The following is a 16,926-nucleotide window of genomic DNA, read 5'->3' as shown; positions in this document are numbered from 1 at the left end:
TTCTTAATATCTACATCCTCAAGCTTTTCAGTCCACTGCAAGTCATCCCTTCAATCGCCAAGATCCTTTTCCATAGTGAATACTGAAGCAAAGTATTCATTAAGTACCTCAGCTATCTCCTCCGGTTCCATACACACTTTTCCACTGTCACACTAGATTGGTCCTATTCTCTCACATCTTATCCTCTTGCTCTTCACATACTTGTATAATGCCTTGGGGTTTTTCTTAACCTTGCCAGCCAAGGCCTTCTCATGGCTCCTTTTGTCTCTCCTAATTTCATTCTTATGTTCCTTCCTGCTAGCCTTATAATCTTCCAGATCTCTATCATTACCCAGTTTTTTGAACCTTCCGTAAGCTTTTCTTTTCTTCTTGACTAGATTTACAGCAGCGTTTGTACACCATGGTTCCTGTACCCTACCATCCTTTCCATGTCTCATTGGAACGTACCTATGCAGAACGCCAACAAATATCCCCTGAACATTTGCTGTACATTTCCCTGAGAACATCTGTTCCCAATTTATGCTTCCAAGTTCCTGCCTGATAGCCTCATATTTCCCTTTACTTCAATTGAACACTTTCTTAACTTGTTTGTTCCTATCCCTCTCCAATGCTATGGTGAAGGAGATAGAATTGTGATCACTATCTCCAAAGTGCTCTCCCACCAAGAGATTTGACACCTGACCAGGTTCATTTCCCAATACCAGATCAATTACAGTCTCTCTTCTTGTAGGCTTATCTACATATTGTGTCAAGAAACCTTCTTGAACACACCCAACAAACTCCACCCCATCTAAACCCCTTGCTCTAAGGAGATGCCAATCAATATTTGTGAAATTAAAATCTCCCACTACGACAATCCTGTTATTATTACACCTTTCCAGAATCTGTCTCACTATCTGCTCCTTGATGTCCCTGTTACTATTGGGTGGTCTATAAAAAACACCCTGCAGAGTTATTGACCCCTTCCTGTTCCTAACTTCCACCCACAGAGACTACGTAGACAATCCCTCCATGACTTCCTCCTTTTCTGCAGCCGTGATGCTATCTCTGATCAACAGTGCCACGCCCCCACCTCTTTTGCCTCCCTCCCTGTCCTTTCTGAAACATCTAAAGCCTGGCACTCAAAGTGACCATTCCTGTCCCTGAGCCATCCAAGTCTCTATAATGGCCACAACATCATAGCTCCAAGTACTGATCCACACTTTAAGCTCATCTGCTTTGTTCATTATACCCCTTGCATTAGAATAGACACATCTCAAACCACTGGTCTGAGTGCGTCCCTTCTCTATCATCTGCCTATCTTCCCTTTTGCACTTTCTCCTGTGAGCCCACCACCCCTTCCTCGGTCTCTTCAGTTCAGTTCCCACCCCTCAGCAATTCTAGTTTAAACTCTCCCCAGTAGCCTTAGCAAACCTCCCTGTCAGGATATTGGTCCCCCTGGGATTCAAGTGCAACCCATCCTTTTTGTACAGGTCACTCCTGCCCCAAATGAGGTCCCAATGATCCAGAAATCTGAATCCCTGCCCCCTGCTCCAATCCCTCAGCCACATATTTATCCTCCACCTTATTCTATTACTATACTCACCGTCACATGGCACAGGCAGTAATCCCGAGATGACTACCTTTGAGGTCCTGCTTCTCAACTTCCTTCCTAACTCCCTGTAGTCTGTTTTCAGGACCTCCTCCTTTTCCTACCTATGTCATTGGTACCAATATGTACCACGACCTCTGGCTGTTCTCCCTCCCACTGCAGGATATCGTGGACATGATCAGAAACATCCCGGACCCTGGCACCTGGGAGGCAAACTACCATCCCAGTTTCTTTCCTGCAACCACAGAATTGCCTATCTGACCCCATAAGTCAATTAGAGTCAATCATAGAAAGACACAATACTGAATACCACTAAAATAGTCTGAATGTTCCTCAAAATTGAGGAATGAGTGTGCTTGGCTTTGCTCATACCTCAGGTATTACCAGCTTGAGCTCAGAAAACATTAAAAACAATAATCCACCAAACTGAACTTAATAGTAAAAATAAAAGGCAATAAATAGATTCGCTATAACTATATAAACATATTCTTTTGGCATAATACCTGAGTCTGAAACTGATCTGGCATATTTACAAAGAAATATAAGAACAGAAATGACAAATTTCAGGAAACATTATGTACTCTCAAACACACTTAGATAAACACTATCTCAGACACGTGGAGGAAAAGGAATAGCAGATATTAAATTCAGATGAAACTCCAAAGGATATATTTTTATCAATGCAAACAAGATTCAGCACTCCACACAAGCATATGCAATTTTGTTAAAATTGAAGAAAAAGTTAACCATTGGAAGAGCATGACCTCCATGCAAGACATCCCCAGGATCTGAGCAGACCAGACGTCGACAAGGAAGCGTCAAACGCCTGGCTCAGAGTTGGAGATCTCTTCTCAGGAGCAAAGTGGTGGCAATACAGGACCAGGTTGTTAACACAAAATTATCAATGTACATTATAAAAGACCAACAACTTTAAGATGATAAATGCCAATAGAAACTAGAGGCAATCCAACACATTACCATAAAACCATAAGACCATAAGATATTAGATTATGAGGATACGCAGTCCTCTTTTATTGTCATTTAGTAATGCATGCATTAAGAAATGATACAATATTCCTGCGGTGTGATATCACAAAAACACAGGACAGACCAAGACTGAAAAACTAACAAAAACCACATAATCATAACATATAGTTACAACAGTGCAACAATATCATAACTTGATGAAGAACAGACCATGGCACAGTAAAAAGTTCAAAGTCTCTCGAATGTCCCACATCTCACGCAGACGGGAGAAGGAAGGAAACTCTCCCTGCCATGCCCGACCACAGCCCGACTCTGAGTCGTCCGAAAATTTCGAGCCTCCGATCAGCCCTCCGACACCAAGTACCGAGCACCATCTCTATCCGAACGATTCGATCACAGCCTTGGTCGCCAGCAGCAGGCAAAGCCGGGAATTTTGGGGCTTTCCCTCCGGAGGATTCTCGATCGCCCAGTAACAGCGGCAGCAAACCGGCGTTTCAGAAATTTCTCCAGATGTTCCTCTGTGCTTTCACATCTGACTCCATCAAATCAGAATTGATTTCCATTTGTTCATAGAAAACAAACATAGGAACAGAATTAGGCCATTTGTGCAGATGCTGGACCATTAATGTGTCTTGTCAAGTAAGAATGTCAGGTGGGGGTGACTAGAGCCCTGGTTCACAGTTAGAAAACATTTGGCCCATCAAGTCTGCTCCACCATTACATCATGGCTGATCCTTTTATCCCTTCCTCAGCCCCACTCCCCGGCCTTCTCCCCGTAACCTTTGATGCCGTATCCAACCAAGAACCTATCAATCTCTGCCTTAAATATACCCAATGACCTGGTCTCCACAGCTGCCTGTGGTAATAAATTCCACAAATTCACCACCCTCTGATTAAAGAAATTTCCCCGCATCTTTGTTTCAAATGGATGCTCCTCTATCCTGAGACTGTGCCCTCTTGTCCTAGACTCCCCCACCATGGGAAACAGCCTTTCCACATCCACTCTGTCTCAGCCTTTCAACATTACACGGTCCTGCAGCAGTTTAACTCAATCTGATTACTTACACAGGCCCAATCAAGTGGCAAACATCATTCACTAAAAACTTGCTTTAAAATATAAATTCATAAAGTAAACCATATCTTACTACAAAAACAAGCTTGATCCAGTTGTTTCAGAGTCAGAGCCCTACAGATTATATTACAATCAATTACACATAGGACAATCCATAATAACCATCTGGGCATAATATTTCAGGAAAAAACAAGCAAGAACAACTTACTTAATAGACACAGCCATTCCAAGCACACACAACACACAGAAATCAATCAGTGAAAAACATCAGAAGTATGCTGAACTAATAGAGGAAATGAAAAACTCTGGAACGTGAATGGTACATCGTCCTGATAGTAATATCAGGACCTCCAGGGTAGTAATCTCGGCATTGCTACCTGTGCCACGTGCTAGCGAGGGCAAGAATAGTTGGATCAGGCAGATGAATGCGTGGCTGAGAGACTGGTGAAGGGGGCAGGGCTTCAGATTCTTGGATAATTGGGATCTCTTCTGGGGGAAGTATGACCTGTTCAAAAAGGACAGGTTACACCTGAACCCGAAGGGGACCAATATCCTGGCGGGAAAGTTTAATAGAGCTGTTAGGGAGGGTTTAAACTAATTTGGCAGGGGGATGGGAACCGGAATGATAGAGCGGAGGAAGGGGAAAACAGAAATAAATCTAAGATAGTGAGCAGTAAAGATGTCAGGAAAGACAGGCAGGTAATAGGGCAAATTTGCAGCCATTGGGATGAGTTGCAGTGCAATAAAGTTGCAGTGAAATCAAAGCGAAAAGTACCAAATACTGGTCTTAAGGCGTTGTACTTAAATGCACGCAGCATAAGGAATAAGGTGGATGATCTTGTTGTACAGCTACAGATTGGCAGGTATGATATTGTGGCCATCACTGAGACCTGGCTAAAGGATGCATGTCTCTGGGAGCTGAACGTCCAAGGATGCACAGTGTATCAGAAGGATAGGAAGGTAGGCAGAGGGGGAGGCATGGCTTTATTGGTAAGAAATGATATTAAATCATTAGAAAGAGGTGATATAGGATCGGAAGGTGCAGAATCTTTATGGGTTGAGCTAAGAAATCGCAGGGGTAAAAGGACCCTGATGGCAGTTATTTACCGGCCTCCAAACAGCTGCAGGGATGTGGACTACAAATTACAACTGGAAATAGAAAAGGCTTGTCAGAAGGGCTGTGTTATGATAATTGTGGGGGATTTTAACATGCGAGTGGATTGGGAAAATCAGGTCGGCACTGGATCTCAAGAGAGAGAATTTGTCGAATGTCTGCGAGATGGCTTTTTAGAACAGCTTGTTGTTGAGCCCACTGTGGATCGGCTGTACTGGATTGGGTATTGTGTAATGAACCAGAGGTGATTAGAGAGATTGAGGTGAAGGAATCCTTAGGAGGCAGTGATCATAACATGATTGAGTTCACTGTGAAATTTGAAAAAGAGAAGCCAAAAATCTGATGTGTCGATATTTCAGTGGAGTAAAGGAAATTACAGTGGCATGAGAGAGGAACTGGCCAAAGTTGACTGGAAAGGGACACTGGCGGGAAAGACGGCAGAGCAGCAGTGGCTGGAGTTTATGCAAGAAGTGAGGAAGGTGCAAGACAGGATTATTCCAAAAAAGAAGAAATTTTCGAGTGGAAAAAGGATGCAACCGTGGTTGACAAGAGAAGTCAAAGCCAAAGTTAAAGCAAAGGAGAGGGCATACAAGGAAGCAAAAATTAGTGGGAAGACAGGGGATTGGGGAGTTTTTAAAACCTTACAAAAGGAAACTAAGAAGGTCATTAAGAGGGAAAAGATTAACTATGAAAGGAAGCTAGCAAATAATATCAAAGAGGATACTAAAAGCTTTTTCAAGTAAATAAAGAGTAAAAGACAGGTGAGAGTAGATATAGGACCGATAGAAAATGATGCTGGAGAAATTGTAATGGGAGATAAGGAGATGGCAGAGGAACTGAACGAGTATTTTGCATCAGTCTTCACTGAGGAAGACATCAGCAGTATACCGACACTCAAGGGTGGCAGGGAAGAGAAGTGTGCGCAGTCACAATTACGACAGAGAAAGTACTCAGGAAGCTGAATAGTCTAAAGGTCGATAAATCTCCTGGACCAGATGGAATGCACCCTCGTGTTCTGAAGGAAGTAGCTGTGGAGATTGCGGAGGCATTAGCGATGATCTTTCAAAAGTCAATAGATTCTGGCATGGTTCCGGAAGACTGGAAGATTGCAAATGTCACTCCGCTATTTAAGAAGGGGGCAAGGAAGCAAAAAGGAAATTATAGACCTGTTAGCTTGACATCGGTGGTTGGGAAGTTGTTGGAGTCAATTGTCAAGGATGAGGTTACAGAGTACCTGGAGGCATATGACAAGATAGGCAGAACTCAGCATGGATTCCTTCAAGGAAAATCCTGCCTGACAAACCTATTACAATTTTTTGAGGAAATTACCAGTAGGCTAGACAAGGGAGATGCAGTGGATGTTGTATATTTGGATTTTCAGAGGGCCTTTGACAAGGTGCCACACATGAGGCTACTTAACAAGATAAGAGCCCGTGGAATTACGGGAAAGTTACATACGTGGACAGAGCGTTGGCTGATTGGCAGGAAACAGAGAATGGGAATAAAGGGATCCTATTCTGGTTGGCTGCCGGTTACCAGTGGTCTTCCACAGTGGTCCGTGTTGGGGCCGCTTCTTTTTACATTGTACATCAACGATTTGGATTATGGAATAGATGTCTTTGTGGCTAAGTTTGCTGACAATACAAAGATAGGTGGAGGGGCTGGTAGTGCTGAGGAAACGGAGAGTCTGCAGAGAGACTTGGATAGATTGGAAGAATGGGCAAAGAAGTGGCAAATGAAATACAATGTTGGAAAGTGTATGGTTATGCACTTTGGCAGAAGAAATAAACGGGCAGACTATTATTTAAATAGGGAAAGAGTTCAAAGTTCTGAGATGCAACGGGACTTGGGAGTCCTCGTGCAGGATATCCTTAAGGTTAACGTCCAGGTTGAGTCGGTGATAAAGAAGGCAAATGCAATGTTGGCATTCATTTCTAGAGGAATAGAGTATAGGAGCAGAGATGTGATGTTGAGGCTCTATAAGGCGCTGGTGAGACCTCACTTGAAGTACTGTGGGCAGTTTTGGTCTCCTTATTTAAGAAAGGATGTGCTGACGTTGGAGAAGGTACAGAGAAGATTCACTAGAATGATTCTGGGAATGAGAGGGTTAATATATGAGGAACGTTTGTCCGCTCTTGGACAGTATTCCTTGGAGTTTAGAAGAATGAGGGGAGAGCTCATAGAAACATTTCGAATGTTAAAAGGCATGGACAGAGTGGATGTGGCAAAGTTGTTTCCCATGATGGGGGGAGTCTAGTACAAGAGGGCATGACTTAAGGATTGAAGGGCTCCCATTCAGAACAGAAATGCGAAGAAATTTTTTTTAGTCAGAGGCTGGTGAATCAATGGAATTTGTTGCTACAGGCAGCAGTGGAGGCCAAGTCATTGGGTGTATTTAAGGCAGAGATTGATAGGTATCTGAGTAGCCAGGGCATCAAAGGTTATGGTGAGAAGGCGGGGGAGTGGGACTAAATGGGAGAATGGATCAGCTCATGATAAAATGGCGGAGCAGACTCAGTAGGCCAAATGGCCGACTTCTGCTCCTTTGTCTTATGGTCTTACGTTCTTATGGTCTAATATCTGCAACTGGTATCACCCCAAAGTCATTATGCAATAGCATTAAACAATTAGGGATGCACAACAACAGTTATGTAAATCTCCAGAAAGCCACAATACTAAACATCACTACAAAGTCTCGAAGTTCCTAGCTACTGAGCAGTGAGTGTGCTTGCCTATGCCCGTACTTCAGGTTTTACCAGCTTGAGCTGAGACAAAATAAAAATACAATAATAATAATAATAATAATAAATAAGCAATAAATATTGAGAACACGAGTTGCAGAGTCCTTAAAAGTGAGTCCATGAATTGTGGGAACAGTTCAGTGATGAAGCGAGTGAACTTGAGTTAAGTTATCTCTTCAGGTTCAAGAGCCTGATGGTTGAGGGGTAATATCTGTCCCGAAATCTGCTGCTATGAGTCCTGAAGCTCCTGTACCTCCTTCTGATGGCAGCAGTGAGAAGATAGCATGTGTGTTGTCCTGTTTTGTAACTGTGAGCCAGGGCTCTAGTCACCCCCACCTGACATTCTTACATGACAAGACACATTAATGGTCCAGCATCTATACAAGTGGGTAATTTCCAACCTTGTTTAAAATGTACCCCACACAATGTTAACTCCTCTCCCCTCTGGCTGCAGGGCTGGTGGCAGAGGACTTACATATGCTGACCAATGTTCACAGAAAACAAATGGAAGAACCGAGTTACAGAAGGAGAATATAAATACCATCTTTGGTGAATGTTATTGGGGGAGCAATAACTATTAAATAGGGGTGTGGATTATGCTGGTGTGGTAAGAGGGAACGGTAGAGAAAGAATAGAAAGAGAGGCATGGAAGGCAGCAGTGATGACATCCAAACTTCAGAAACTTCACCATTGTTAGCGCATGCACCCATTGTTGGAATAGAAAATTAGGTTTTGCTGTTAGGTCTGTGGACAATCATTTTATTCTGTAATCAGGACCTAGTCTTCCTGTGGCCAACATTCTGTTCTGAAAACATATACTGGTAATCTCTTCAACTCTGAATGTAAAATGCTGCACCAAATACATGCCTGGGGTAAATCAGTTTTGACTGGTTTGGTTCACACCAGTTTTCATTACATCACCCTTTCTTTCAAACACCAACTTCGTGTGGCCTTTCAGTTTTCTCCGAGTCAGTACTGCAAGAAAAACTAAAGCAGTTGTAGATAGGTTCTTCAGTAGTCAGGACATCAAAGGTTATGGATATTCAGAGGCCTTTGTACTTTAACTTGGATTTTCAGAAGGCCTTTGACAAGGTACTATACATGAGGCTGCTTAGCAAGATAAGAGCCCATGGGATTACAGGGGACTTACTAGCATGGGTAGAGCATTGACTGGTCGGCAGAAAACAGCGAGTGGGAATAAAGGGATCCTATTCTGGCTGGCTGCCGGTTACCAGTGGAGTTCCACAGGGTTCAGTGTTGGGACCACTGCTTTTTACGATGTACATCAATGACTTGGACTGTGGGATTAATGGATCTGTGGCTAATTTGCCGATGATACAAAGATAGGTGGAGCAGCCGGTAGTGTTGAGGAAACAGAGAGCCTGCAGAGAGACTTAGATAGTTTAGGGGAATGGGCAAAGAAGTGGCAAATGAAATATAATGTTGGAAAGTGTATGGTCATGCACTTTGGTGGAAGAAACAAACGGACAGACTATTATTTAGATGGGGAGAGAATTCAAAATGCGAAGATGCAAGGGGACTTGGGAGTCCTCGTGCAGGATACCCTAAGGGTTAACCTCCAGGTTGAGTCAGTTGTGAAGATGGGGAATGCAATTTGACATTCATTTCTAGAGGTATAGAATATAAGGATGTGATGTTGAGGCTCTATAAGATACTCGTGAGATCACACTTGGAGTATTGCGTGCAGTGTTGGGCTCCTTATTTTAGAAAGGATATACTGACATTGGAGAGGGTTCAGAGAAGATTCACGAGAATGATTCCAGGAATGAAAGGGTTACCATATGAGGAACATCTGGCAGCTCTATGGACATTTATAACATCTATGTACCATATAACTAATGGTAAAGTCTGTAAATCACAGTGTTCTTTCAAATAAAGTTGATGAAGTGCTTACTTTAATGACAAAAATCAAAGCATTTGTATCCTACAAGTAGTATACACAATTGAACAGCCAAAGAAACTACATGTGTTGTAGTCAAAACAATTTTTTCCCAATGAATTGGTGTAAAGTTCAAAACCTTATCATGCAATTCCTAATCATCATTTATTACATCTTTGTGCTGCTGCAAAAGAGATTCTGGCTTGTGTCATTCAGGAAAATAAAACAGTAACCGGTAACTAGCAAGATAAGGTCAGCTAGAAACAGATCTTTATTAGCTAGCAGCCACTGAGTGCACGTTCATGATCTCCTGCTGCTGTAGCCCGTCCACTTCTAGGTTTGACCGCACAAAATGCTGGAGGAACTCAGCAGGTCAGGCAGCATCGATGAAGAGGAATAAACAGAAACAGTTGATGGTTTGGGCCGAGTCCTGAAGAAGGATCTTGGCCTAAAATATTGAGTGTTTGTACATTTCCATAGATGCTGTCCGACCTGCGGAGTTCCTCCAGCATTTTGTGTGTGCTTCACCTTGGGCAATAGTTGTTGAAGCAGGGTGATTGGTTTCCGCTGAAGAAGTCAATCAAGTGAAAATCAAAGAAATACTGAAATGGCAAAATAATACAACTGTGGCTGACAAGGGGAGTCAAAGCTAATGTAAAAGCAAAAGAAAGATCATACAACAAAGCAAAAATTAGTGATAAGGGAGAGGATTGGGAAAGCTTTAAAACCCTGCAGAGAGCAACTGAAAGAATCATTAGGAGGGAAGAGATGAGATATGAAAGCAAGCTAGCAAACAATATCAAAGTGGAGAGTAAAAACTTTTTCAATGTAAAAAACAAAAGAGAGATGAGAGTGGATATAGGACCGCTAGAAAACGAGGCTGGAGAAATAATAACGGGGGCCAAGGAGATGGCAGATGAACTAAATGAGCATTTTGCATCAGTTTTCACTGTGGAAGACAATAGCAGTGTGCCAGATGTTGAAGGGTGTGAGGGAAGAGAAGTGAGTGCAGTTAGAATAATAAGGCAAAAGGTGCTCAAAAAGGTGAAAGACCTAAGTTTACATAAGTCACCCAGACCAGTTGAACTGCACCCTAGAAAGAGATGTCGGTACAGATTGTGGAGGCATTAGTAATTATCTTCCAAAATTCATTGGATTCTAGCATGGTGCCAGAGGACTGGAAAATTGCAAATGTTACCCCACTCTTTAAGAAAGGAGGAAGGCATCAGAAAGGAAATTATATACCAATTAGCCTGACCCCAGTGGTTGGAAAGATGCTGGAGTCAATTGTTAAGGATGAGGTAATGGAGTACTTGGTGACACAGAACAAGAGAGTACAAAGTCAGCATGGTTTCCTTAAGGGAAAATCTAGCCTGACAAACCTGTTGGAATTCTTTGAGGAGATTACAAGTAGGATAGATAAAGGGGATGCAGTGGATGTTGAATATTTGAACTTTCAGAAGGCCTTTGACAAGGTGCCACACATGGCTGCTTACCAAGTTAAGAGCCCATGGTATTACAGGAAAGTCACTAACACGGTTAGAGCAATGGCTGATTGGTAGGAGGCAGCGAGTGGGAATAAAAGAATCCTTTACTGGTTGGCTGCCAGTGACTAGTGGTGTTCCACAGGGGTCGGTGTTGGGACCGCCTTTTTTACACTGTATATAAATGATTTAGACGATGAAATAGATGGCCTTATTGCCAAGCTTGCAGATGATACAAAGATTGGTGGAGGGGCAGGTAGTGTTGAGGAAACAGGTAGACTACAAAGGACTTCGACAGATTAGGAGAATAGGCAAGAAAGTGGGAAATGAAATACAATGTTGGAAAATGTATGGTCATGCACTTTGGTAGAAGACATAGATGTGCAGATTATTTTCTACATGGGGAGAAAATCCAAAAATCTGAGATGCAAAGGGACTTGGGAGTCCACGTGCAGAACACCCTCATGGGTAACTTGCAGGTAGAGCCAGTGGTGAGAAAGGCAAATGAAATATGAGCATTCATTTCAAGAGCAAGGATGTGTTGTTGAGGCCTTATAAGACACTGGTGAGGCCTCACCTTGAGTACCGTGAACAGTTTTGGGCTCCTCATTTAAGAAATGTTGTGCTGGCATTGGAGAAGGTCCAGAGGCAGTTCACAGGGATCATTCTGGGAATGAAAAGATTATCATATGAGGGAAGTTTGATGGCTCTGGGTCTGTACTCACTGGAATTCAGAAGGATGAGGGAGGATTTTATTGAAACCTTTTGAATGTTGAAAGGCCCAGACAGAGTAGATGTGGAAAGGATAGTGGGGGAGTCTGGAACAGGAGGGCACAGCCTCAGGATAGAGGGTTATCTATTTAAAACAGAGATGTGGAGGAATGTTTTTAGTGGTGTATTTGTGGAATTTGTTACCACAGGCAGCTGTGGAGGCCAGGTCATTGGGTATACTTAAGGAAACGCTTGATAAGTTTTTGATTGGACCTCTATTTTCCTCTTCCCATCCACAAGCAGCTGGCCAAGAGATGTTGGGGTCAATGCCGGAGGCAGTGTGATGCTGCGTCCATTCTGGCATCATTGCTGCCCTCCAGTGTTTGCTCAGTGGAAGACAAGCTGCATTGTGTTTAAATGTAGACTGCTGCAACATTCATGGAGTCAGGGACTTGGACTTTTTTGTGTGACTGTATATTTACTTGCTTTCTGAGATTCATTTTCTTTGGGATATGCTTAATAAATCCAATAACCATAATCGAATCAATGAAAGACCATGCCCAACAGAACAAACAATAACCTGTTGGGTGAGGTCTTCCACTGATTCTACTGTGATCTCCTTTCTTCCCCCTCCTCAAGTCAGTAATTATTTTATTGACAACACACACAAAATGCTGAAGGAAATCAATACGCCAGGCAGCATCTATGGAGCAGAATAAACAGTCAACATTTTGGGCTGAGAACTTCCATCAAGACTGGAAACAAAGAGATAAGAAACCAGAGTAAGAAGGTGGGAAGGGGTGACAATAAATACTGTGTTCTGTGCGTCAGATCTACATGCCCAGTGATGCTGGTACAGGTGACATTTTCATTGTACCTGTATGTCACCGTACCTGTCCACGTGACAATAATCTCCACCTGACTTGATCAACAAGTTGAATGTGGAAATCTGTTTCAGAATAAAAGATAATTTATTTAGGACAAAAGCAGGGAAACATCCTCCTCTCATGCTGTAGGTTCAGGCATGTTTTGTTCATTTCACGCTGGAGAGATGAGAAGACAGACTGAAGATACATTGAAGGCTTGGGCTTTTAGTTCACCTGTCTCCTTGTATTGGGATCACTGGGTTTGAGACTCATGCTGAGTTGACATGACAGATGGCCTCCTCCTATCTGCATTTCTTATTCTCTTGGTCACCTTGTCCTCCTGGTATAGGGAGGATGTGGCCAACAGGAAAGAGTGCAGAGAAGATCTACGATGAGTTTGCCTGGACTGGACAGCCTGAATAGTAGGGAGATGTTGGCCAGGGTAGATCTTGATTCCTGGAACATGGGTGAACGAGAGGTGGCATGGTAGTGTAGTGGTAAGCAGAACGACATACAGCGCCAGTGACCCGGGTTCAATTCAAGCCACTGTCTGTAAGGAGTGTGTACGTTATCCTCATGTCCTCATGGATTTCCTCTGGGTGCTCTGGTGTAATTGGGTGATATAGGTTTGTTGGGCCAGAAGGTCCTGTAACATTGCTGTATCTCTACGTAAAAATTAAAATACAATGAGGGGGAACAGTATAGAAATGTTTCAATTATTAAAGGTATGGATGAGGTCTTTTCTCCAGGACAGGGGAGACCAAGACTTGGGAATAAATGTTTAGGTTGAGAGGGGAAGATTACAAAGGGACGTGAAGGGTAATGTTTTCATGCAGAGGGTGGTGAGTTAATGGAACAAGCAGCCAGAGGAAGTGGTTGAGGCAAGTACAATAGTACATTGAAGAAGCACTTGGATAGGTACGTGGAGGGGCAGGGTGGCTCAGGGAGATTTGGGATGATGTAATGAGTTCTTCAGGTCTGTGCAGGGTGCCAGAGAGCATTAGGCACCTGAATTGGTTCATTGTAGTTTAACGAGCATCATTAGTCGTTTAGAATTCCTTGTGCTTTTCTTCAGTGACTTGCTCTTTGTATTGTCTCCTGGTGCTTTCCATTAGTAACTTGTTAAATTTACTTTGATAAGCTTGGGATTTCTGTGTTACTTGTATTGTCTAAGTGGATGCCTGATCAGCACTAATCGCGGGGTCCTAGTTTTGAGAGTGTTGCTTCTCATGGTATCACTCTGCTAAGCCGCCAACCCTTTGGAATTATTATGAATAAAGTCTCCTCCTCGTCTCTACATCCGAGTCTGTCTTGCCTCCGCACTTGCGTTCTGATATTGCCAGTTCACACCACGACAAAAAATAAATAATATTGTAAACATGAGATGTCAAGATCTTGAAAGTGAGTCTGTAGTTTATGGAATCATTTCAATGACGGGGAGAGTGAAGTTATCCTCTCTGGTTCAAGAGCCTGATGGCTGAGGGGTAATAGCTGTTCCTGAACCTGGTGGTGTAGGTCCTGAGGCTCCTGTACCTCCTTCCTGATACAGCACTGAGGGGAGAGCATGACCTGGGTGGTGGGGGTATCTGACGATGGATTCTGCTTTCCTGTGACAGTGCTCCATGTAGATGTGCTCAATAGAGGGAAAGGCTTTCCCCATGGCGGACTGGGGCTTACCCACTACTTTTTTAAATGACTTTAGTGTTTACAAACCAGGCTGTGGTGCAGCCAGTCTATATACTCTCCTCTCAGATCTGTACAAATTTGTAGCTATCATCCATTATGTTGTGCTGCAGGTGGTAAAACTGCATTTTGATCAAGGCGGAGCTGAACTGACTTCAAAGAACCTTGTTCTGGTGTTTGCATTGATGGGCTTGGTTTAGTGTGCTTAGGTACCTCATGACTTTTCAAGCCATTGAGGGTGTCCTGACCAGCTGTATCACTGTCTGGTACAGGATCGTAAGGCATCTGACCACAAGTCCCTACAAAGGACTGTGAAAAATGCTGAGAGGATCATCAAGGTCTCTCATCCATCCATCAGAGATATTTATCAGAAGCAGGGCCCTCAGCATTGTCAATGATCCCTCCCATCTGACCAACAATCTCCTTGACCCCCGACCATCAGGCAGGAGGTACTGGGCATTAGGGCAAGGACTGTTAGGATGGGAAACAGCTTCATCTCCAGCCAGAACTTCACGGCAGTTTGCTTCCAGCTCTGCCTAGTGACCAATCGGCATTTGGAATAGATTAGCAAGAACAAATTAAACAAAGGCGGGGTAACTGCAGTAGCCAACGTGGATAGAATTAGAGTGGTAACTTTGAGGCCTTAGTTTCGAGGCTTCAGTCAGAGAAGGCAAAAAGAAAAGCTCCAGGTGGAGTTTTTTCCACTTCCTTCTTCGCATTTGCTCAGTTAGGACGGCAGAGATACCAGGCAGGATAGGTGAATGCTCCTCTTACAGGATGTGGGAAGGTGGGGAGACCTCCAGTGTCCCCGATAACTACACCTGCAAGAAGTGCATCCAGCTGCAACTTACCCCAATCTGCGTTAAGGAGTTGGAGCTGGAACTAGATGAACTCTGGATCATTTGGCAGGCTAAAGATAGGACATATAGAGAGGTAATTACACCCAAAGTGCAGGATGCAGGAAACTGGGTGACAGTCAGGAAGAAGGAAGGGGTTAAAAATTCAGTGCAGGTAAACTTGGAGCATGGATCAATATGTGGAAATATGGCGTTGTGGCCATTACAGAGACTTGCATGTCTCAGGGGCAAGAATGGCTGCTGTGTGTGCTGGGAGTTAGATATTTCAAAAAGGACGGAGAGGGAGGCAAAAGAGGGGAAGGCGTGGCATTGCTAATCAAGGATAGTGCCATGGCTGCAGAAATGGAGGAAGTCATGGAGGGAGTGTGAGTGGAAGTCAGAAACAGGAAGGGTGCAATAATAATAGGGCTGTTGTGATGGATGATTTTAACTTTCCTAATATTGACTGACAACTCCTTAGAGAAAGCAGTTTTGATGGGGTGGAGTTTGTTAGGTGTGTTCAGGAAGGTTTCCTGATACAATACAGTATGTAGATATGCCAACTAGAAGAAAGGTTGTAATTGATTTGGTATTGGGAAATTTACCTGGTCAGGTGTCAGATCTCTTTGTGGGAGAACAATTTGGAGGTAGTCATCACAATTCTATCTCCTTCACCATCGTGCTGGAGAGGGATAGGAGCAGACTATGCAGGAAAACATTTAATTGGGTGGGTGAAATATGATGCCATTAGTCAGAAACTTGGGAACAGATGTTCTCAGGGAAATGCATGGCAGAAATATGGCTAATGTTCAGGAATATTTGCATGGCATTCTTCAGAAGTATGTTCCATCAAGGCAGGGAAAGGATGGTAGGGTAAAAGAACCATGGTGTACGAAAAGGCTGATGAAAATCTAGTTCAGAAGAAAAGAAAAGCTTATGAGAAGGTTCAAGAAATTAGGAATTACGAGGTTGTCAGGAAGGAGTTTAAGAATGAAATTAGGACAGCTAGAAGGAGTCATGAGAAGGCCTTGGTGAGCAGGATTAGGAAAACCCCAAAGCATTCTACAAGTATGTGAAAAGCAAGAGGATGAGCCATGTGAGAATAGGACCAATCAGGTGTGATAGTAGAAACATGTGCATGGAGTCGGAGGAGGTAGCGAGGTACTTAATGAATACTTTGCTTCAGTATTCACCAGGGAAAAGACCTTGGCAATTCTGGGGATAACTTACAGCAGACTGAAACGTTTGAGCATATAGACATTTAGGAAGAGGATGTGCTTTTGAAAAGCATTAAGTTAGATAAGTCATTGGGTCCAGACGAGAGATGTACCCCAGGCTACTGTGAGAAGTGAGGGAGGAGATTGCTGAGCCTCTAGCAATGATCTTTGCATTATCAATAAGGAAGGGAGAAATACCAGAGGACTGGAAGGTTGCAGACATTGTTCCCTTGTTCAAGAAGGGGAATAGAGATAATCCAGGAAATTATAGACCAGTAAGTCATACTTCAGTGGTGGGCAAGTTGTTGCAGAAAATCCTGAGAGGCAGGATTTATGAGCATTTGGAGAGACATAGTCAGATTAGGGATAGTCAGCATGGCTTTGTCAAGGGCAGGCCATGCCTTGCAAACTTGATTGAATTCTTTGAGGATGTAATAAAATGCATTGATGAAGGTAGAGCAGTGGCTGTAGAGTATATGGATTTCAGTAAGGCATTTGATAAGGTTCCCCATGCGAGGTTCATTCAGAAAGTACTGAGGCATGGGATCCAAGGAGACCTTGTTTTGCAGATTCAGAATTGGCTTGCCCACAGAAGGCAAAGAGTGTTGTAGATGGTTCATGTTCTGCATGGAGGTCGGTGGCCAGTGGTGTTCCGCAGGGATCTGTTCTGGGACCCCTCTTCTTTGTGATTTTTATAAATGACCTGGATGAGGAAGTAGAAGAG

This window comes from Mobula birostris, chromosome 1 (assembly GCF_030028105.1).
Source record: "Mobula birostris isolate sMobBir1 chromosome 1, sMobBir1.hap1, whole genome shotgun sequence".
NCBI lineage: Eukaryota > Metazoa > Chordata > Chondrichthyes > Myliobatiformes > Myliobatidae > Mobula > Mobula birostris.
Note: the sequence above shows the minus strand (reverse complement) of the source record.